The following is a 24,268-nucleotide window of genomic DNA, read 5'->3' on the forward strand; positions in this document are numbered from 1 at the left end:
GAGGGCAGATTGCTGCAAGTTTATCAGCTATGGAGAGTACTTCTTCGTCTCTGACTCATATATGGAGGTAGAGCTTGCTCCCTTTGGTCAACTCTCTCTCTATTCTCAGAGGAAATGCTCTGCATGATGGGCTGATTCCATTGAAGGTACAGTTCTGTGTTTTCTTTGCACTTCTGCTAAGGCAAGACTCCGAAAGAGTCTCACTGTCCAAGTTCAGGAGCAGCTGATGGCTTCTCCAATGCAAGAACTAAAGAAAGTGATGACCATGCCACACAGAAACAGGGTTTTTCAGCTCTGATTTAGTGCTGTTTGTGGGACTGTTTTACTGCTCGAATGATGCCAAGGTAAAAGGGATGTTGTTCTAGGTATGATGAACAGTAAGAACAGTAAATACAGAGTTCTGCAGACTGCAATTCTGCACATGAATCATTGAGTTATGGTCGCAGAAAATGCTTTCCTAAAAGGGATGTTGTTCTAGATATGATGAACAGTAAGAACAGTAAATACAGAGTTCTGCAGACTGCAATTCTGCACATGAATCATTGAGTTATGGTCACAGAAAATGTTTTCCTAAAAGGGAGGATGTTCTGGATATGCTGTACTGTCCTTATGCAGCTGAGATTTACTCAGAAAAGATGAAAACCAACTGTTCACAGGTTATGTATTTTGGAACATTTCATTTTTGTAACTTTCCATCTTCTAATTGATAAAGAAATACCGAGAGGGGCGCCGGTCTTCGGGGCCAATCTAGTGTTGAGCAAGGGAGTGAGGTCTTTGTTTGTGTGTACTGTTCACAGGTTATGTATTTTGGAACATTTCATTTTTGTAACTTTCCATCTTCTAATTGATAAAGAAATACCGAGAGGGGCGTCGGTCTTCGAGGCCAATCTAGTGTTGAGCAAGGGAGTGAGGTCTTTGTTTGTGTGTGTATGTGTGTGTGTGTGTAAAGACCAGGTGTTAATTGAAGGAACTACTGCTTTATGTGAGTCATAGACTGGTTTCATGGTTCCATCCCCGGGATTTGAATTCTTATCTGTAAGAATTTAAGCTCGAATAGTTTTGGGTGAAAAGGCCATACACAGGTTTTACAGAGATTACAGGACTATAGAGATGGCAGGCATGGATAAAGACAAAGGAAAAATCCCTCATGAAGAAGAGAGTTCTTCTTCTGCTCATAGACACCAAAGAGAGAGTATTGGTGCACAAGTGTTAGTACCTTCTAGAACCGAAATTGAACCATAGGATGAGAAGCAAGAACAAGAGGACTTGTTTATGTCACAACTCCTCAATATGGTTGGCTCTTTCGAACAGCTTGTAAAGAATCCTCGGATGCAAAAATTTTTGAAATCACATAATGAGGATTCTTAGGCTGAGTCATCACATCAAACCATGGAGTGCTCAAAAAGGCAAACCTCTAAGGTATGTGAGCATGTGGAAAAGACGCCAAACATGGAGACAGGTCTAGTGCAACAAGAAGCACAAGCACAGAACCAGGGAGTGAATGGTCAAGGCAGTTATGCACAAGTGGCAAAGCAGACTATTCCTCCTCAATTTGCTATCTATCCTAGTTACTTTGGTGGTGGGTGAGTTTTTCAAGCAAGGATACTTGCCTAGAGGGCCACCAAGAATGATGCCTATTGAGACAGTGAACCCACTTTATGCTAATATTGGTCTACATTCCAGTTATAAGACTTTGCAAAGTCCTTATTTGATGCCTGGAGTACAAAATGCAACGGCTGGTTTTTTTCAGCCTAGTGGGCATATGGCATTTAAGTCAAGTGAATTGAATGCTAATAATGCGCCTAAGGGACTCCCCTTTTTACAGCCACCTATCTATGACAACTTGACACCAAAAAGTGCAAAGCCTAAAAACTATGAAGAGGGTGGTTAAGCATTAAAGTTTGAAACCTTCGGTGGTATGCAAGATAAGCTGAAAGCTTTGACATTTATACAACAGTTTGATGCAACTTACATTGGAGGGAATTTTACTGTGACTTCTAAGGTGCAGAGGGGTGCAACTTTTTTGAAAGATAATGCTTTGCAGTGGTGGAACATATTGTTGATGCAAGGATATGTGCGTGCCACTTGGGTCCATTTCAAACAGTTATTTGCAGCCTCATGGTTAACTAACACGTTTAAAGTAGATGTCATGACTGCATGGCATATATTGGACGCGACAAATTGTGTGGATTTAGAAGAGTACAATAAGAAATTTTGGGAAGCACTTTTGCCCGTGAGTTCTTACAAGACAGTGCCCCTATCAAAACAAATTGAAAAGTACTATTGCGGTTTGCCTGAAGCCATCATGGATTATTATACCAAGACCAGGGTTACAAATATGGTACAGTTAATTGAAAATGTTGGTGTGGCAAATGCATTGTTGAAAGGAAAAGCTGACAACTTTAAAGGCACTGAAAAGAAGGATTCTCAGTTTAAGCAGGATCCTGGCAAGAAGAAGAAGCAATTTCCAGAAAAGACCAGCTTTACAAAGAAGTCTTTTTGGAAAAAAAGATTTCAGTAGCAACCTCAAACTTCTTTTAAACAGGGCAAAGGACAGAAGAGGCCACTTTTTGGTAAATCATTTGAAGAAAGAAAGGCTTTAATGATGGTTGGGAAATGCTTTATATGTGAACAAAAAGGCCATATTGCTTCTAAGTACCCACAACAATCTTCTAAAGATGCGCCAAGTAAAAAGAAGCCCAGCATTGGCTTAGTGCCTGATATGGTCGGAGATTAATCAGTTGATGATGCTACAGAATTGTGCAAAGCTTGGGGAAAGATCAAAGATTCCACAATGCTTATTTTCTTTGATCCTGTAGCTCATGCAAACTTTATCTCACCGGCATTGGCAGCTAAGCTGGCTATGTCCGGAGGAAATGGAACAAGTTGGACAGGCTGATTTGGCATGCCCAGGACATACTAAACCTTTCATCCCCATCCTTGGCAAACTCCGTATGCACATTCAGAGCTATGTCGACAACAGAAGAGTTCCATATTATGCCTTTAAAGGGCTGTGATGTTTTGTTAGGTATTCCATGGTGCCACAGGAAGCATGCTATCTTGGATACTTACAACAAAACGATTACTCTTGTACATAGGGACAAAACTCATGTGTTAGATGTGAAGCTTAAAGGAGAGTCTGCCCCAGTTGTTTCTGCTTTTGCAATTACTTCTGTAATGAAAAATCATATTTCTACGTACTTGGTTTTTGCAAAGCAAGTTAATGAAGTTGACAATAATGTGTCTGTACTAGATGAAAGTAGAAGGGCTTTCTTGGATAAATTTAGTGACTGTTTCTCAGATTCATTACTAGGAGAGTTATCCCCTGAGAGGCCTGGAGATCATACCATAGATCTTATTCCACGGACTAGTCCGCCCAATAGGCCACCGTACAGGATCAATGCAGTGCAGCAGAAAGAGATTATGTCACAGGTTAATGAGCTTTTAGAGAAGGGACTAATTCAGCCCAGTAGTTCTCCGCATTTTGTTCACCTATGTTGCTAGTTCAGAAAAAGAACGGCTCTTGGCAAATGTGGATTGACTACAGAGCCTTGAATAAGAACACGATCAAGAATAGGTTTCCGATTCCGAGGATAGATGACATTCTTGATTGATTACAAGGAGCAGGAATGTTTAGCAGGATAGATTTGAAAAGTGGGTACCATCAAATCAAAATCAAGCTAGAGGATATCCATAAGACTGCTTTTAGAACGACATTTGGTCTCTATGAATTTTTAGTCATGCCGTTTGGATTGACCAATGCTCGTGCTATGTTTAACAGGATAAAGAATAGAATTTTCCGCCCTTAATGATATGATTATCTTTTCAAAGAACGAAGAGGAGCATAGAAAACATTTAGTTACAGTCTTTAATGAGCCTAAGCATAACAGATTGCTCATTAATGGCAAGAAGAGTGAATTCTTTTTGGAAGTGTCCATATTAAATCTTTTTGTTCTTTTTGGAATGACATCCATCCAATCATGTTTTGATTGATCCTGGGACTACATAGGTTTTTTTCATTTGTCCATGTTGGTGGGTGCTGGAACATCCTCATCATGAGGGCCTTCAATCATGAGATCCTTCTCAGCCATTGGAATTCCCACCTCTAGAATTACCTTGTTATTTGGGCACCCAGTCACATAACATGCCCTGGTTGCTTGCAAGAGAAACAATGACCAGCAAAGGTGTCCCATTTCAAACGGTAATGCAAGCATGAATTTCAAGATAGTTTAGCCTTAACCAGTTTCCGTGCTTGCAAGCAGTATCCCATAGCATACACATTTGATTGTGATTACTGTCCCTCAAGCTAGGGGGCACCAAGAGGGTGCCAATGGCTGCCGTAGCTTCCTTAAGTAAAGGCAGAGCATGCCTCCACTTCCATCCAAAGCGGGCATTCTTGTTGGAGTAGGCATTAAAAGTTAGCCATTGGTCTCCATGGTGCCACATGAACAAGGCGTCAATAGAAAAACAGAGGCACCTTTGCCAAGTGGTTGTCACGGAGCATTGTCAATTTGAGCATTACTTCATAGAAGCCTTGTGGTCCCATGAAAATTTCCTCCACATAGTCACACAATAGCATTGAGTTGAGCCATTGGCAGATCCATGAAAGGATTGGGATCCTGCCCATGAAAAAGAGGACAATCCCTCTTTCATAAAATGTCGAGAAAGAATGTAGCACTATCTTCGTATCAATGGTTGTATCTAAAACATCATCGTGATCTTGATTAGAGAATGCTTCATAATTTTTTTGAACATAATCACCTAGGAAAGTATTGACAAACTCCAATAGGTGTTCCCAATCAAGGTCTTTAAGAGTCTTCAGTGATGGATGTGACCTGGGCATAGGAGCACACTTGAGTATCAGTTGGCAGCATTCCATCAGTTTTCTCCCTCAAGGCATTAGATGCTTCTTTGCTGCATTTAATCGGTGGTTGTGCAGGGCCAAGTGGAACCTCGAAACAGGGGACCTCCATCTCGGTACAAGGAACCATGTCTTCCCCTTCCTGAGTCTCCAAATCATGTCCCAAAGCATCCACCACTTGGTCAATAAAAATAGTGTTTAACTTAGACATGTCTATTGCAAATCAATCTCTCTTTTTTTAACCATAAAAGGTAATTGTATTAATTATGAAAAAAGTACAAGATTACATGATTACAAAATACAGGATGGCTCTAGGCAATCATGCGTAAAATGTGAATAATCACAACAAGGGAAGTAGAGTGACTAAAGGGGGGAAGAAGAAATTGCAGAGTGCCAAGCAAGCAAATCTTGTCTAGGGAGAATACCTGTTAACTCAATCAAGTTAAGGTGCCAATGAAGAAGTCCTTTCAAGCATGCTATATGACTCTACATACCTGATGAAGCATAAAAAATAAATGTGTTTCTCATGGTCTATATATGCCAACCCCAAAAACGTAAGAAAGGAAAGAACACTTTCATATCAGCCTACATGGGGTCACAAACTTGGATGTCCAAAGACCCAACCCTTTGGAAGCATCGATAGCCCAACTACTCAGAACCAAATGGCCAACAGCAGTGACCAAACCTTCCGCTTCACTGACAACAAAGACCAAACCTTCCGCTTCACTAGGCAGGTAAGAAACCAATTAGGGGGGGTGGGGGGGCGGGACTTTATTGACATTTGACAAAAGAAGTGGCAACCATTGGAAATTTTTGGCTTAGACAGCATAGAGGCAAGAGGGAGCACACCAATCAACATTTGCCAAATGAAGACCCTGGATCGCAAAGGCATTTTGTTAAGCTAGCCTGTCATTACCATAGATTTCCACCATGCTTGGCCTTTCTAGAGACCCTAAGTGGTATTGGCTTTCTAGATAAGTGAGACCTTATCTCGAATAAGCAAATGATATATTTGATTGGTGAAGGGAGAAAGCCCGCGAGTGGAAGCAAGAGAGCAAGAGCAAGAGACACAAGATGTGGGAATTCCAATAGTCACAATGTGTAATCGGCCTTCCCTTATTCAAATATCACTAAAAGAATCAAGAATGAAGTGATAGTGATGGGTGGCCACCACCTCTAGTGTACAAGTGTGCAAGTACTGTCAGTGTAATGAATACACAAGCGGTTGACACAAGTGCCTTTATCCCCAACCACCTCCCACTTAAAGGCGAATGTGCCCCTAGTGAGATGAGAATAAGAAATAAGTAAGTACAAGTGTACATAAAGTACAGTAGGATGAGGAAATACGTCACCTCATCCAATGCCCATCAACTTCCTAAGGAAGGCAAAACGCTCCGTTGAGAGATTTTTAGTGAGCAGATCTATAGGATTTTGGTCAGTTGAGATCTTGACAAGCTCAATAGACTTGTCCTCAACAACCTCTCGAATAAAGTAGTAATGTACCTCAATGTGCTTGGTCTTTGCATGGAAGACTAGATTCTTGGCCAACTGAATAGCACTCATAGAATCCAAATGCAAGGTAGGGACCACATCAGAAATACCAAGGTCTATGACCAGACGTCCCAACTAGAGAGCTTTCTTGCAAGTCGTCCATTTTTGCACCTTGGACATCTAAGAAACAACACCTCCAGCAAAGGTGAAGACATAGCCAGAGGTGGTTCTACTATCTGCATGTCGTGCATAATCAGAGTCAACTCCTGTATCCTGGCCACCATAACATATGCATATATCTATAGTACCCTTAAGATATCTCATGATATCCTTTACGACATCCCAATGCCGCCTGCCAATTATAGCCATATAGCGCACCACAACTCCCATTGCAAATGCTATGTCAAAACAAGTAGCTATCATGGCATACATCAAACTATCCACTATTGATGCATATGAGATCTTGGTCATCTCAGCCTTTTGCTCATCAGAATGCGAACAATCAACTTAACTAATCTTCACATGAGAAGGTAAAGGACTGTCAATAGGCTTCAGATCTTGCATGTGAAACCGCTAAAGGATCTTCTAGATGTACTCCTTGTGTGATAAGTTAAGGATCCCCTTAGAGCAATTCCGCGTGATGCGTATCCCAAGCATATATGAGGCCTATCCCATGTTCTTCATCTCAAAGATCTTCTTGAGATGACCTTTCAAGGTATCCAACTCATCATGAGCACTCTCAACAATCAACATATCATCCACATAGAGTACTAAAATCATAAGGCTACTATCACGTGTCTTTCTTGAGTATAAACACAGATCCATATCACTATGGATATATCGTGCCTGCTTAAGGTCATAAAGGCTCTTCCTTAATTTGCACACTAGGCGTTCCCTACCTTTATGCCCTTAGGCTACTGCATATAAATCTCATAATGCAAGTCCCTATGTAAGACAGCCGTCTTAACATCCATCTAATAGAGATACAAATTTAGCTATGCAACTAAGGCCAATACCAAGCGTAGGGTTGTCATCTTGGCTACAAGAGAGGACTTCATCGAAGTCAATACCATGCTCTTGCTTAAAACCTGTAGCAACCAATCTGGTCTTATAGGCTGGCTTGGGATGTCTAGGGGTACTTTTCAACTTATACACCCATTTGTATGGCAAAGCACACTTTTCACTTGGCAAAGGAATCAAATTCCACATATAATTTTTTAGCAATGAGTCATACTCTGACTACATGGCCCTCTTCCGAGAGTGACTTATCACCTCTATATATGGCCTTATCATAGGTAAGAGGCTCACCGACATTTGTCACCATAACATAGTCCATAGAGGGTGCAAACTGATCAAGTTGACATCTATATCTAGTAGACCATCAGGCTATGGTGCCTATACCTCCAGTTGAACATCATGGTCCTGGGCCACTAGAGCATCAGCTGCTGCAGGTTGTCTAGTTGGCTATACAGTAATAGGAGGCTCCTCCTAAAATATCACCCTATGTGCCCAATGATCTACTCAAGTTGCTTATGCATTTTCTCTTCATGGAAAATATCATCATGGCTACGGATAACCCTCCGAGCTTGCAGATCCCATAGGCAATAGCCCATCTCACTTACATCTCCATAACCAAGAAAGATGCATTTCATGGACTTAAAATCTAGCTTGTTATGCTTGTCCTTAGGAACATGGCAAAAAGTCTCACAACCAAAGAAATGTTTTGCAAATGAGCATATGATGGCGGTCTTCCAAACCATACCACCTCTCCAACCTAATAGTTAAGAGCAGTGCATGGGGATGTGTTAATCAAATGTATGGCAGCAGTAATTGCCTCAACCCAAAAGTATTGCGGTAAGCTTGCCTGGCTAAGCATACTACGAACTCACTCCTTAAACGTCCTATTCATATGCTTAGCCATATCATTCTAGGGTGGGGTGTATGGGGTAGTCAACTAACACTTACTACCTCTCTCATCACAAAACTGCTCGAATGCTTTAGATTCATACTTGCTTCCATTGTCAGATCATATGCATTTTAGCTTATACCTAGACTAGTTCTCAACAAAAGCAAGCCAATGGTGAAAGATAGCTATAAGACTTCCGATTTCTGCTTGATGGGGTATGCCTAGACCTTATGAGAGACTTGAAGAGCAAGCTCCTGCCGTCGCATGTGCTGCACTGTCCCCCCGCCATTGTACATGTTTCCCCCCTCTCTAACTTTCCGTGGCCGCCCCAACGCTCTCCCCTCGATGGCACAGCATTCTCTGCCCCTCCCTCCTGCCTATCACTTCAACACTGCCCCGCCTATCTCCCCCCCCCAACGTTTTGGCCCATTACACTTTCCTCACCTGTCAGCGTTCGCCCATCCACCTTCCGCCTTCAGTTCAGTCCCCTAGCACCACCTCTGTTTCCCTCGCCACTGCTCGCCAGCAGAGTACTGGCAGTATATCCCCCCCCCCCCCGGTCTTTGGTCCATCTACTCCCCCCTCCACCCCGCCTTCTTCTTCGCCCTCCCCAATCCTATCTCTGCCTCAAAAACCCCCACCTCCCCCGCTTGCTATCCCCCTTGCTATCTCTATCTCACATGTTCCGCCCCCCCCACCTCCTCCGCCTCACTCACCATCTCTCCTGCACTTGTGGCCCTGGCCCCGCCTGTGACAGGCCCAAACTTGCACTATGTCTGGCCTCCAGCAGTATTCAACATCCCCCCACCACGAAAAAAGAGAAATCTCCCCCCTATTTGCTCCCTCCCTTTGTAGCAACCTCCCCCCCAGTAGAACAGCAGCGAGATTGGCAGGTCCTTAGCAGGAACACGCAATGGAAACCTCTGATGAGACGCCGGTGCATTCTACAAGTGCCTCCTAGTCAAACACCTTGCATATCGTCCTACCTAAGGAACTGCTCTTAGCCGTTCGTGCAATAGAGCTGGAACTAAAAGAAGCAGCGATCTTTGGTCAGGTAGTAGGACATTCCCCATCCAGGGCCCAACTTCGGGATTAGCTTCACTTCACGCGGCGCATCTGCACAGCACAGATAGCGGAGGCAGTTTTAATGGGTCAAGGGATCTTCATGGTACAACTTACCTCAGCAGATGCAGCACGTGAGCTACTGGCTAGCTCACCCTATGCCTCCACGAGGGGGGTCATCCATATGGTTGCCTGGTACAGTGGCTTCACAGTGGAGGCATTTGTGCTCCACAAGAGTTTCCTTAGACATCCGTCACCCTACTATTCCTCCCCGGACTGGCGTTAGAGTATTGCCAGCATGTGGAAGACTTCGGACGACTCTTCGGCACCATCCTTCCCACTTCTTTCACGGACGTAGTAACAGCTCTGCAGGAGTCCCAAAGGTATGGGTGGTAGTGAAAGAGACAAAGAATGTACCACAGTTTCTAGAGATTGAGGCAAGCGGACACTCCTTCAGGCAACATGTCATTGTGACTGGGCAACCAGGGCAGTGCCTGCATTGCCATGACTTTGGGTATATGGCAGCAGAGTGCACGCGCTTGGGAGCTAAGGTGGCTTCACCAACAGGCCCACATGTGGACGTGGATGGCTTTATACGGGTCCAGAGACGACAGCAAGGGAGACGGCAGGGGGAGCCGTAGTCAGCCCCTCAGACACAGCCATGGCAGCAGGGTGCAGGAGGGCGAGCGTCGCCCCCTTGGCTGGGCACCACGCGGTCCCCCCTCCCCACCCCACCCGATGGGACCATAGACCCACACATCCACCCCCCACAGAGGCGTCACAGGCCGCCTCACCCGAGGGTCCACATCCCCCCCCCCCCCCCCCCCCCACGACACCCCCCCCCCCTTCCTCGACCCTAGCCCATAGTCCCCCCCCCTCCCCCTCCCCCCCCCACCCCCCCCCCCTCCCTCCCTCCAAAGCTACCGGTCCCCCCCCCGACACCCACCAGGTGCATCCGACCACCCCACCATCCCAAGATCCTCCCTCTCCCCACCATCACCCCCGCCGTCCAACCTCCCTGATCCCCACCCAGCACAAGTGACCCACCCGCCACCCATTCCCTCCCCACAAGAGGTGAGGAACCCCAAACACCGTCATCCTCCACTCGCCGGCAGTCTAGGCCCCCTTCTTCTCCCCACACAACCACCAGTCCATGTGTCCATGCTTCTCGTCACACTTTCGCGAGACAGGCGCAGCTTCTACCATAGGAGTTTTTTCGTAGTGGGCCGTGGTCCTACCTGAGAGTTGCGGAGCACAGAGAGTTCTCACTACCCGTGGAGGTGGGAATCTTCATGGTACGCAAGTCTAGGAGCGGCAAGGTTCACCTACCAAACTACACCTTCTTCCTTCAGACATCTCACACAAGAGACTGGACTACGTCTCAGATAGAGGAGGAGGTGAGGAGCCAGGTGGCAAACCACATCTCCCATTGGATGGGAGAAGGTGGACTGGCACTTCTTTCCCAGCAGTGGCTAGGTTGCATGATGGACATTAACTGGTGGGCTGGGGCCGACATCCCTCATGTGAGCATTATCTTTCGAGCCCCTCCGCAGAGTGGAGAGCGTTGATGGATGTGATTGAGTGGCCCCTGGTACAAGGGCCCGTTTCTACCAGTGTAGTACCGAGTCTCGCCTCTCAACCTAGTTGATAGATGCCCTAGTGGTAACACCAGGCGTATCCATCACCCCCATGGTCTGCCCGAGGGCTACCATGGGGGAATGGAGTTCACCTTCCAGGCCAGCAGTAAAGCGTATATGTATGCCTTATAGTTCCTCTTCTTCGTCAGCAGCTTTCACACTGAACAGATGCTTGTTCGGTCAGCCACAAGTCTCCCTATGAGCTTGCACCTTGCATCTTGGAATGTGAATAGTCTCCACTATTGTGGGGCACATGGTTCCAAGAAGTTGATTATCCGGCAGAAGCTGCAGCTTGCCCTTGCCGAACGGATCGACATCCTACTTCTACAGGAGCATGATCTCACTCTCGCCCAGGCCCAACAGGTAGGGAAGGTACTCCTAGGCAGCTCACACACTTACTAGGAGCACGCCATCGGTGCCCACGGCAAGAGTGGGGATATTCGCATCTCTATTGGCCCGAGTCTCACTGCTTGTGTACGAGACCACGGGACGATAGCAGCAGGGAGGGTTCTATGGATTAGATTGGATCTTGGGGACTCGTGCCTTGGAGTCCTCAATGTCTATGCCCCTACTGAGGTTAGGGCACGCAGTAGGTTTTGGGTGGAGATCGTAGGACTCCCAAAGGTGGATTCCTGGATTGTTAGAGGAGACTTCAACAACGTGGAGACTTTAGAGGGCCAGCAGGGCAGAGGTAGAAACTACCAGGGCATAGCTGGGGAGGACAGGAAGCATGGGAGGTCTTTCTACTCGCAGTAGGAGCACACGATGCTTAGAGAGACCCTACCTTCCACAGGAGAGAGAGGTCGCTAGACTTCTCTTGGGGATAGAGGCGGGTAGGTAGAGTCCTGCTAGAGCGGTTGGACAGGTTCTATGCACGAGAGTTGGGATGCTCTCGTGGAGGCCAGGTTGGGCAGTTGACAGGCACCACATTGTCCGATCATTGCCTAGTTCTTCTGACACTTGATCCCCCAGCATCTGCCCTAGACACACGATCCTATCAGATCCTTGACGTGATCTATAGGAGGAAGGAGGTGAAGAGTTAGATTGAGCAGATTTGAACCAGGGAGTGGAACAGAAGGGACCGGATCGCAGAGGAGGTTGGAGAGGTCCTAGCCAAGTCTAGCTGTATCTGCAGGACCTTGTAGCCATGCAGAGATTATTACAGGAGGCACCAGGGGATCCCACCCTTCACACACAGGAGGTGCGTGCATGAGCAACCATTGCCGGACTTGAGGACAGGCGCTCGGAGTTCTCATTCCGCACCTTAGCACCCTTCTGGGCACGGAAGGGAGACACAATGTACATGGAGTTTTTTTAAGTGCACCAGCCCCGCACCTCAAGAGAGCAGATATGCACCCTTCAGGATCAGTATGGGAGGACTGTTGGGTATCTCACACGCCTTACTTACGCCTACGCTCATATGGGAGTGTGCGGGTGATCACTAGGACACTGGGGCACTTTTTACTCTCGGTAGGAGAGGTTTTTTCCCCCAGATTATGTGTACTATTTTGTATGTGCTTGTGGTGCACACTTACGGGCACTTACTGTGTTCGGGTGTGAACAACCCCTTATAACCCTAAGGTATAAGGGTTATCATTTGTACTTTCAGCTGACACTCTATTCAGTACTATTGCATTGGGTATCGTGCTCAACTCTGTCTCTCACTCTCACACTGTCTACTGCACTTCAGCTGCACCTCGATCCTCTCCCATCTGACATTTGGTATCAGAGCTCAGCTCAGAGCAGTCTTCAGTCTGCAGTCTGCAGCCCCCGCCAGTTCTGCCCCAGCCGCCTGTTCCTGCCCAGTCCTGCCTGCGCCTGTCAGTCCGTCAGCGCGCAGCACCAGACGACTCCTCTGCCCAGCGTGCAGCTCCAACAATCAGCGCGCAGCACCGCCCTGCCCAGCGCGCCACCTGTACCTGCGTGCTGCCACCTCTGCCCAGCGTGTCCTCTGCCCTGTGTCTGCCCAGCGTGCCCCTTCGCCTGTCAGTCTGCCTGCGCAGCCTCCCTGCGCTGAGCTAGCCTGTGCCGTCAGCTCCAGCTGCCAGCACGCCACCTGTCTCCACCAGCCAGTCCTGGGTGCCGCCTCCTCTGCCCAGCGCGCGCCCAGTCCTGCCTGCGCGTGTCACTGGACCTGCACGCCTGTACCTGTGCGTCAGTCCGACTGTACCCAGCAGTCATTACCTCGGGAATCGTGCCCGTCGTCAACACGCAGAGGTAACATTCTGCACTTTTCTTTTACACAGGAGTTCCTGCAACAGGTTCAGGTTCAGCATTGGGAAACGTGCTGTGTCTGTCTGTGACACATTGAATGCACATTTTGGGGCTTTTGTAACAGACATTTGTGACAGAAATTTTGGGCAGAAAATTTTGGGGCTTTTGATGTTTTAGTGCTGCTGAGCACTAATTGCACCTTGGGAAGCGTGCATCAGTGACAGTTTTTTGACAGAGTACCCTTTGCACATTAATTGCAGACTTGTGTTTGCTGCAATTTCTGGAAATTTGCAGATTTCCAGCCCGTACTGCATTGACATTGCTCTATTGCCTTTTGGGAAATAATGGCAAATCAGGGAGGAGATGTATTCACCTATGTGTCCAAGGAAGACCGATTGGATGGGAACAATTATTCCCTTTGGTCTTTCATGATGAAGAATGTATTAGTGGCCAAAAATTTGTGGGATTATGTCAGTGGAGAGGAAGCACGACCGGGAGTTGTGGCTCCCGCTACTCCTCCTCCAGGAGGACGTGCAAGAGGGCAACCTCAGCCCCCTCCACCTCAGCCCACTCAGCCACTTCCCCCAAGAACTGCAGCTCAGAAAGCTTGGGATACACGGGATGCACAGGCTATGTCGCTGATTGCATTGGCAGTTCAGCGTTCTATCATTCCTCATATTCGTTCAGCAGCTTCTTCACAAGAAGCTTGGTTGACATTGGAGCAGATGTTTGCAGGAAAGAATGAGACTCGCATCTCTTTCTTGAAGAAAGAGCTAGAGACTCTAAAGATGAATGAGGGTGATTCTATGCAGGATCATCTCAACAAAATTCAGGACTTGCGGGAGCAACTCATGAATGTGGATGAGTACTACTCAGATGCGCAGCTGATTTCTACGACATTGAATTCACTGCCTCCCTCTTACTTGGCTTTTCATACTGCCTTGAACCTCACTATGAGGATTTCGAAAGAGCCCATCACTTTCATTCAGCTTGTCAGTTTGCTTCTAGAGGAGGAGCAAACTAGACGGAACAGTGGTGTGGATGGTATAGCCTCTGAGCAGGCTTTTATGTCAAGGCAGAAGGGTAAAAACAGCCAAGGGAAAAATGCTTCGCAGAGTTCTGGTAGTAGTAGCACTTCACAGACAAGTCAGAAACAGGGGGGCACGCAAGCCAAAAAAGGAAAATGCCATTACTGCAAGAAGCCTGGCCACTATATCACTGAGTGCAGGAAGCGCATCGCCAAAGAGAAGAAGGAGTCAGGGATGTCTGTTTCTGCAGCTCCTTCCACTGCTAGTGAGTCCGCGTCCTTTGTTGCAGACAGGGACTATTGTTTTTACACTTGCAGTTATGATGTCTCTTGGGCTGATAGAGCATTTAGCTCTACAGAAGATGCTGACACTTGGTTCTTTGACAGTGGTGCTTCACGGCATATCACATCTCGTAGAGATTTGTTTGCTTCTCTTGGTGCACCTCCCGTTGGGAAGTCTGTTCAGTGTGCTAATAATGCATCATACCCTGTTCGTGGTATTGGGGAGATTCAGCTTACAGCCATTGATGGCTCTATTCTCCGCCTACAGGATGCTTTGTATGTGCCTGGCATTAAGAAGAATCTGCTTTCCATTTCTTCTATGGCACGTTGTGGTTTGCAGGTCACCTTTGATGATGACCGTTGCATGGTCCGTGACAAGGAACACATGACATTGGTCTTGACAGGTTCTCTGTGTCATGGGTTATATGAGTTGGATGCTCTTTCGGTAGATCAGTCTGCATATTTGACATCCACTCTTACTCCTGCTATGTTAGAGGCAGAGTTATGGCATGCTCGTTTGGGGCATGTAAACTATGGCAGCTTGATGCTATTACAGCGTACTAAGATGTTGGATGGATTACCTCTCTTGGAGAGACCTCCTGAGCATTTATGCGAGGGTTGCATTTTGGGGAAAATGCATCGTTTCTCTTTTCCCCGTGATGTTGCTTTTAGAGCAACAGCCAGATTGCAGCTTGTGCATTCGGATGTTTGTGGGCCCATGCAGACACAGTCATTGGGTGGTTGTTACTATTTTGTAACATTTATTGATGACTTTACACGTTTTTGCTGGGTCTACTGCTTGAAAAAGAAGTCAGAAGTGTATGATGCATTTTTGGCTTTCAGTGCACTTGTGGAAACTCAGTCTGGTTGCAAGATTAAGACTCTCCGTTCGGACCGAGGGGGGGAACACATGTCCTCTATGCTGAATTCTTATTTGCAGCAGAAGGGCATTATCCATCAGTACACTACTGCATATACTCCACAGCAGAATGGGGTAGCAGAGAGGAAAAATCGGTCACTCATGGAGATGGCCAGATGTATGCTGAAGGCAAAGAGTTTGCCTCATAGTTTTTGGATGGAAGCCGTCATGAGCGCTTGCCACATTTTGAACAGATGCCCTACCAAGGCCTTGAAAACCGTCACACCTTTTGAGGCTTGGCACAACCGCAAACCTTCTGTTGGCCACTTCCGTACTTTTGGGTGTCTTGCATATGCCCATATTCCACAGGTACTTCGAAAGAAGTTGGACAACAAGGCTGTAAAATGCATCTTTATGGGATATAGCAGCAAAAGCAAAGGCTACAGACTCTATGATCCCGTGACCAAGAAGGTTTTTGTCAGCAGGGATGTTGTATTTGATGAAAAATCAGAATTATCCTTGGCTGGTTTTGATACATATCAGGCTGCCCGTGATGTCTTTGAAGGGCTGCTGCCCATCACATTTGGTGATTCAGCTGGTACTTCAGCAAATGAACCCAATGTTCAGCCAGCTGCTCCTATGGAACATGCAGTAAATCAGCACATTGCTGAAACTGAAATTCAGCAGGAACTTGTACACAGTCAGGAAGCAAGACAGGTGCCTAGATGGTACACGCAGACTATGAGAGATAGTCATTTGGAAACACCCTTGGCTGGTCGTACTCGAAGGCAAACTCGACTGCATGATTCAGCACATTCCATGGAGTTTGTTATGGCAGCATGTACTCATGATAATGAGGAGCCTGAATGTTTTGAGGATGCACGACATAGTGTGCATTGGATGGCAGCCATGCAAGCTGAATTGGATTCTATTCATAAGAATCATACTTGGGATTTGGTGTCTTTGCCAGTTGGCAAGCGTGCCATTGGTACGAAATGGGTCTACAAATTGAAAAGGAATGCAGATGGATCCATAGATAAGTACAAGGCACGGCTGGTAGCTAAAGGCTACGCACAGAAAAAGGGCATTGACTATGAGGAGACCTTTGCTCCTACCTCCCGTATGACGACCATTCGGTCTATGATTGCCTTGGCTGCACATTTTGGTTGGAAAGTGCATCAGCTGGATATAAAGACTGCATTCTTACATGGGGAACTTCAGGAAGAAGTGTATGTACAGCAGCCCATTGGTTTTGCAGTTGAAGGCTCAGAAAATTTAGTATGCAAGCTGAAAAAAGCTCTATATGGTTTGAAACAAGCTCCACGAGCTTGGTACGCAAAGATAGATGCTTTCTTGCTTAGTCAGGGGTTTGTAAACAGCCCATCTGAGTCTACCCTTTATGTACATAAAGAAGGGGGATCCATGCTGATTTTGTGTCTATATGTAGATGACCTTTTGCTCACTGGAACACATGCTGATCAGATTTCAGCATTCAAAAATAATTTACAGCAAACTTTTGACATGTCTGACTTGGGTATTTTGCATTATTACTTGGGCATCCAGTTTGTACATGATGCTAGAGGCATTGGATTATGTCAGTCAAGGTACATTGGGCAACTTCTTGAGAAGTTTGGCTTACAGGATTGCAAGCCAGTTTGTACACCCATGGAACCTGGGCTCAAACTGTCATTACATGATGACAGTGATTTGTTTGATATCCATACTTATGCTCCAGCAGTGGGATGTCTCATCTATCTATGCCACACTCGGCCAGACATACAGTTTGCCGTTTCAGTTTTGAGCAGGTACATGCATCAGCCTCGTATGTCGCATTGGCAAGCTGTGAAGCGTGTGTTTCGTTACTTGCAGGGTACTAGAGCTCTTGGATTGCTTTATGCCAAGGGGGGACCACTGCAGTTACATGCTTACAGTGACTCTGATTGGGCTGGTGATTTTGATACTCGTCACTCCACTAGTGGCAATTGTTTCTTTCTTGGCTCGTCATGCATTTCTTGGGTTAGCAAGAAACAATCCACTGTTGCCACGTCGTCATGTGAAGCTGAGTACAAGGCAGCCTTCACTACTGCAGTTGAGTGCGTATGGCTTAGACGCTTACTTGCTGATTTGGATGTATCTGTTACGGAGCCTACTCCTTTATATACTGACAGTCAGAGTGCCATTGCAGTGGCACGGAACCCTGTGTTTCATGCTCGCACGAAACACATAGAGATTCACTACCACTTTGTCAGAGAGAGGCTACATGCAGGTGATATCAACCTTGTCTACTGTCCTACCACCAGCAATGTGGCAGACATCTTCACCAAAGCTCTTCCACGAGACAAATTTGAAGCATTTCGCGATGCTTTGAATTTGACGCCCTTTGGTGGCGGATGATCCTTGTACACTTGATCACTCTTCACTCCAGGGGGGTTTGTTGGGTATCTCACACGCCTTACTTACGCCTACGCTCATATGGGAGTGTGCGGGTGATCACTAGGACACTGGGGCACTTTTTACTCTCGGTAGGAGAGGTTTTTTCCCCCAGATTATGTGTACTATTTTGTATGTGCTTGTGGTGCACACTTACGGGCACTTACTGTGTTCGGGTGTGAACAACCCCTTATAACCCTAAGGTATAAGGGTTATCATTTGTACTTTCAGCTGACACTCTATTCAGTACTATTGCATTGGGTATCGTGCTCAACTCTGTCTCTCACTCTCACACTGTCTACTGCACTTCAGCTGCACCTCGATCCTCTCCCATCTGACAAGGACGCGTTCTAGCCTAGACAAGGTGATGGAGATTGCCACCGACTACTACAAGTGCCTTTTCCAACAAGAGTCAGCCTCAGCTAGAGGACAGCGATGTAGACAGCAGGTCTGGGATCACATCCCGTCCCTCGTCAGAGAGGAGATTGAACGCTCCCTCCTAGTCCCCCTTCACAGAGAACGAACTAGAGGAGGCTTTCCATACACAAGATGGGCGGAAATGCCTGGGAGAGGATGGCCTTTCTAAGGCTTTCTTCACTACCTACTAGGAGGTGGTGAAGGACCCCTTAACAATGGCCTTCCAGGAGATTTTTATTTCAGGACAGATGCCAGGGAGTCTTTTGGCAGGCCTCATTAGTCTTCTCCCCAAAGGGGGAGACCGGTTGGAGCTTTCCCAGTGGAGACCGATCACCTTATTGTCAGTGGCCATAAGGTGCTGGCAAAGATGATTGGTAGGCCACTATGCCCTATGCTTCCAAACATCATTCATGACACACAGACAGGCTTTGTCCAGGATAGGAGCATCCTGGACAATGTATTCACCTTCTTTGAGGTGACAGACTGGGCTCAGCACAGTGGACAGGGACTAGCCGTACTACTCCCGGACTCCGAGAAAGCCTATGACAGGGTGGATTGGGATTTCCTAGAGGGTACCATGGTGAGGTTGGTCTTCCCCCAGGCATGGATCCGCGGGGCCTCTGCACTTTACAGATCAGCTATCAGTAGGGTTCTCATAGATGGTAGGCGAGGGGAGGAGTTTCGGCTGGAGAGATCGGTCCGGTAGGGCTGTCCCCCTGGCCCCGTACTTGTTCTTACTCTTTGCAGAGGCGATGTTTCACTTCTTCAGGTCACGTGTAAGCGGGTTATGCGGCCTCCGACTTCCAGTGAGAGAGGAGACGGAGTTGTTAGACTCAAAGTATGCATATGATACAACACTCTACATAGAAGACGATGAGTTAATGTTGGAGAGAGTGAAACTGGCTCTTGAGGTGTTCTATATTGCAACGGGAGGGAAAATCAACTAGCGAAAGTCGGGTGGATTTCTTACAGACCCGGAATCTAGCATGGAGTGGTGTGTCCACCTGGGATTTAGATGGGTGAGCAGAGGACAAACCGTCCGTTACCTAGGGTTCCAGGTGGGACTCAACATCACTTCTACCCAGGAGTTTCTTCCTATCCTCGACTCTATTCAAAGGAAGCTGACCTACTGGAGTACTGCTCCCCTCTCCCTAGCAGGCTGAGCCCTGGTGGTTAACCAGGTCCTCCTAGCGATGGCCTGGTATATCGCCTCGTGTTAGTGCTTCTCCTCATCCTGTGTAATTCAACTTCGTCACCTAGTGCAGAACTTCCTTTGGTCCGGGCCAGACGGTACCAGGGATTCCCAGGCCAAGATGGCGTGGGCGACCATCATCCGGTATCGGTTAGAGGGAGGGCTTGGGATCATAGACCCAGAGTATTAGAGTATGGCCCTCTTGTGCAAGTTAGTAGTCCGCGGCCTCATACCAGGAGGGCAGACTTGGAAGGTCCTTTTTGCAGGAGGGTCTTTAGGATTGTAGACCAAGGCTTGGCGGTGAGTGGAGACCATCACTGAGATGGAACTTCACTGCAGCCTAGATCAGTCCCCCCCCAGATCCCTCTTCCTACGCAGCTTGCTCTATGTGTGGCAAGGCTTCCGTAAGGCCCTAATCCAGAGCCCCCCAGGCTGCCACGAGGAGATAGACCGTCAACTGGTGATCTGGAATCCCCAGGTCAGAGATCGGGAAGGGGTACAGATTGGCTAGCGCCCCCACATCCAATGGGCTGGTTGGGAGACCGGCCCGCTCGTACCATCAGGACATGGCGAGAGGCAGGAGGGGGGGTGTCTGGCACAAACAAGCCTTGAAGCCTTGGAGCAATGAAGGTCAATGCTTACCTCAAATGGAAGGAGCAATGGCTGCCAAGAATGTGAACTGCTGTAGGTATTCACAGGCTAAATCAAAACTGAAGAAGAAGCTCCTTGAACCAATGTTCTGATACGAGTTGAAGGGAGAAAGCTCGCGAGCGGAAGCAAAAGCTATGGTGGAAGAACAAGAGAGCAAGAGCAAGAGACACAAAATGTAAGAACTCCAATAGTCACAACATGTGACCGGCCTTCCCTTATTCAAATGTCACTAAAAGAATAAAGAATGAAGTAACAGTGATGGGCACGTGCCACCTACAGTGTACAAGTGTGTAGGTATTGTCAGTGTAATGAATACACGGGCAGTTAGGCTTAGGCGCCTTCACCCCCAACAACTAGTTGAAGCACAATCCAAAAGCAGTTGACTGTTAATCTTCCAATCTTGCCAAGGCAGCTCCTAGTCCAAAGAGGGAAGAGGCTACATGGCCCGTAAAGAGGTGGAGATGGCATTAGCCTTTTCTCTTTCAATGGTATTTTGCCACAAATTGTGGTAGCCTTAGGAAACATTAAAGTGGCGTCAAGCTGATCTGAAGGACATAACAACCCCATTGATAGGTAGAAGAGTATCAACAACAGTGAGGAGTCCCAAGCACACCATCCTATTCAACATTGGCCATTGTTTCACTTTGCCTTGCGAGGAGAGAAGCTTCGAAACCGCTGGCACTTGCACTCTCAAGGAGTTTGGCGCCTCCCAATCTGGAGTTAGGTGCGAGTAAGATTTGAGAAGGACCGATCTCTAGGAGTGGACCAAATGATTCAACAGTATAGAAGACTTAAGATGGATAGACTATTTAGCATTAACCACATGCCACTAGAAGGTAAAAATCCTAGTGTTCCCATGGTTAATATCTTGAGTCTCAAAGGACAAACCTAGCAATCAAAGACCAAGGTTACCTACCCTCGCACAAGGCCTAGGAGAGTGACCAACAAAAAGCAATTGTATGTATCTCCAAGTTTAGGACTGTTCCACTTCCCATTCTTTTGGGAGTGCAAACATGGTGCTATTTTTAATCTTAAGTGAAAAGGCTAAGCTTGTGATTTCCAACACACAAACTTATCCATAATACTCAAGGAGATCCAATCCATTAGCACTTAAGGTGAAACGTGCACTCCCAAAGGATAGCACAAGTGCATGAAAACTGAGCCTTTAAGCACCAGCTTGCCTTGCCATCCCAAGGCCCAGAGATCACTATCAATGTAATTGATAAGGGCCAATTTAGATGCATTAATGTGTAGTCCCAAGGCAAGGGTAAATAAGTCCCATGTGGCCATTTCTTTTTGTATATTATCCGAATCATCCTTGAGAAACATGAAGGTGTCGTCCACTAAGGCTTACCCCACCAACTGTTCCTATGACGGGAGGGAGAGTCTAACCACCTCACCATTGGCTGCTAGACAAGACAGCATTGTGAGAATGGGGTGAGTGGCCAAGGCAAAGAACAAAGGACTCAGTTGGCAACCCTACCTAACTAATTGACAAAGGGGCAAGGGTGTCATGACACCACCATTGAACAAAACTCTTGAAGAGGAAACCTCGTTGATAGTATTGATAAGTCCAGACATCGTCATGACCAAAACCCATGCCTTGCATCAACTGACCCAAGAAGGACCATTCCAAATGATCGAAGGGTTTTTCAAGGTCTAACTGAACCATCATCATTCCCTATTTTGTGTTTCGAGTATAGTCTATACTCATTTGGACATTCTAGATGTGCAAAAGATTGCGCCTTTGATAAATCCATATTGGGTAGGGTGAATAATGTCCGGAAGGTGTTCATGCAATCTATTAGCTAGGACTTCGGTAAAGATCTTATACATAAATCCCATCAACGAGATTGGTTACTAATGCTTCATGGCTAAGTGGGATGGCACTTCAGGGATAAATTTGATCAAACCCTACTTCCAAGAGGGCAGCATGTGTCCAATTGTCCAAATCTAATGGTATAAGGTTGTCGAAGGTGCAGCGGAGTGACATAGGTCTCAAAAAACTCATTGATGATACCATCTCTCCTGGGCTCTTGTCTTTAGGCAAATGTAAGAGGACATCCATGTCCTGATCTTGTGTAATGTCCATATCCAAATGGTTGGCAAGATCTGATGGAACTTGATCTTAAACTAGATCACAAAACAATAAAGAAGCCACACTGACTGCATGAGAAACAAAGGATTACGATCCAAGCAAGTCCATGAAATAGGTTCTGCACATTTGTACAATTGCTTGCGGATTGTGACCATTTCACTGTTGGAGGTGCTCAGGTAGACCACATTTTCCCTAGCAAAACAAGCATGCAAGCCATGATAAACTTGTGTGACTAACAATTATTTGTCCTGCAATCCCTCTGATAGTGCAACAAGTTTGGTTTGCTAGTATGATCTCTTTTGAAAGGTATCAACAAGCTATGCCAATCTTGTAGAGACGGAAAGTAAAAGTGGATCTTGTGGTGAATCCATCAAAGTAAAGTGTGTTAGAGCTAGGAGTTGGCAGCTCACAATTGTTGCATGCGTAGGGTAGCATGATGTATTCCATATTGACTAGCGATCGTTTGCACATTGCATATCAACTAATCGAGCAAAGCTGCCCCTTGGAATGGAAGGTCCAATGAAAATTGATGTAGCAACTGTTGCATATAGCGGAAAGAGGAGTTGAAATGCAATAGGAGCTTTCTCAAAAGCATATGCATCTCAAATACCATGGGGAAGTGATTAGAGAGGAACCATGATTCCCAAAACCTCCAGCAAGAAGGATTCATCATGCATAATGTAGAGCGAAGGTGTAGCCATGGTCCAAGGGAGATAAGCAAGATCACATATCGTGCTTCAAAACTATTGAAGCAAAGGCGTTCCACTCTTGGGATTCTAGCCCATCCATGAGTCCATGTCTGGAAGTCAAATGCGATGGTTCAACACATATTGAAATCTCCCATGATAAATCCAAGCCTTCCAAGGGAGAGGCATGCTCTCAACCGGTGCCATAACTCGTGATGACTAGGAACATCATTACAAGCATAGAGACCCACCATCCATAGCACTTCCCCTTCATGCGTAATTTCCGCAACTATGAATCTATCTGATATATCTCTCTTGATCTCTACTGGTTAAAATTTCACTTTGACAATTAGTAACATGCTAGCATGGGTTCCTATTGACGTACCAGTATAGAAAAGCTTGAAGCCATGATAGTGTAGGATTTTCTCTGCTTCTTTGTGACTCTTGTGCTCCGTTACACACACAACATCCCAGGCATTAGAATGCAAGGTTTTCCACATAGCACACTACTTTCCATGGAGCAAGTAGCTCAAATATTCCATGTAGCGATTTTCATGATGAGATGGGAGATCAAGGGTGGGGTTGGAGCTACCTTGCTCTAGCTTTATTTGCCAAAACAGCAAGAACATCTTCATCCAGAAAATCTACCAACACAGTGAGGGCATTTGTCCCATTACCATGTGCTTTTGAAGCTGAGGGATGATCCGCATCCACTATGCTACTATGCGGGTATCTACGCTTCCATGGAGTAATGACCTTTTAGCGCTCAGTGGTGGCTCCAAGCAAAGGATCAGAGTAGTGGCACACTTTGAGAGGAAGTGGCACATAGACCCAGACCTAGCCACTTGTCTTGTAGATGGATGGAGATATCGAGCATACAAGAGGAGGCCTTTGCAGAGACTTTATGTGGGATCTGTGAGAGTGGGTGTGGAAGGATCCCTTCCTTAGACCATGTGACAATCCAGGATGATGGATTTCTCGGATCAAAGATGTCTCAAGCTCTTCTTACTGGAGCTATGCCGCCACAGAGAGCACCTCTTACAGACCTAGGAGTAGAGACACAGAACCACACACCAGCGCACACTCACTGAGTTCTACAGAGCATTGACTACTCCCTCCACCACAGAGCCCCTACTAGAGCAGCTGGCGGCCCCACCACGGGGGACCACACTAGACACAGCCACAAAAAGATGCAAAGCTGGTCGCCCAGGCCCAACTGGTCCATGCCCCCATAGGAGACACTATCTGCAGATGTAGAAGATACTTCAGTGCCATTGGGGGAACCTAGCTCATTGCTCCAACTTCTCTATGCTAGATAGACCCATTTGAGATATCTTGGGATGAGAGTGCCTCCTCAGCAATTCCACATTGTATCTGTCTTAGATATCATTTTGTACTCATAAGCTATGTATTGCTTACTATTTATTTTCCATTTAGTTAGTCGTAGCATTAGAT

At 46.6% G+C, this 24,268-nt stretch overlaps 1 protein-coding gene across 4 annotated transcripts in view; it reads left to right on the top strand.

Moving 5' to 3' along the window:
- LOC148010678 (uncharacterized) overlaps positions 1–24,268 on the top strand; it is a 304,057-nt gene that overhangs the window by 141,814 nt on the left and 137,975 nt on the right. The window lies entirely within an intron of this gene.

Source organism: Lygodium microphyllum, chromosome 29, assembly GCF_053477565.2.
Source record: "Lygodium microphyllum isolate KBCC chromosome 29, Lygodium_microphyllum_v1.1.10, whole genome shotgun sequence".
Lineage (NCBI taxonomy): Eukaryota > Viridiplantae > Streptophyta > Polypodiopsida > Schizaeales > Lygodiaceae > Lygodium > Lygodium microphyllum.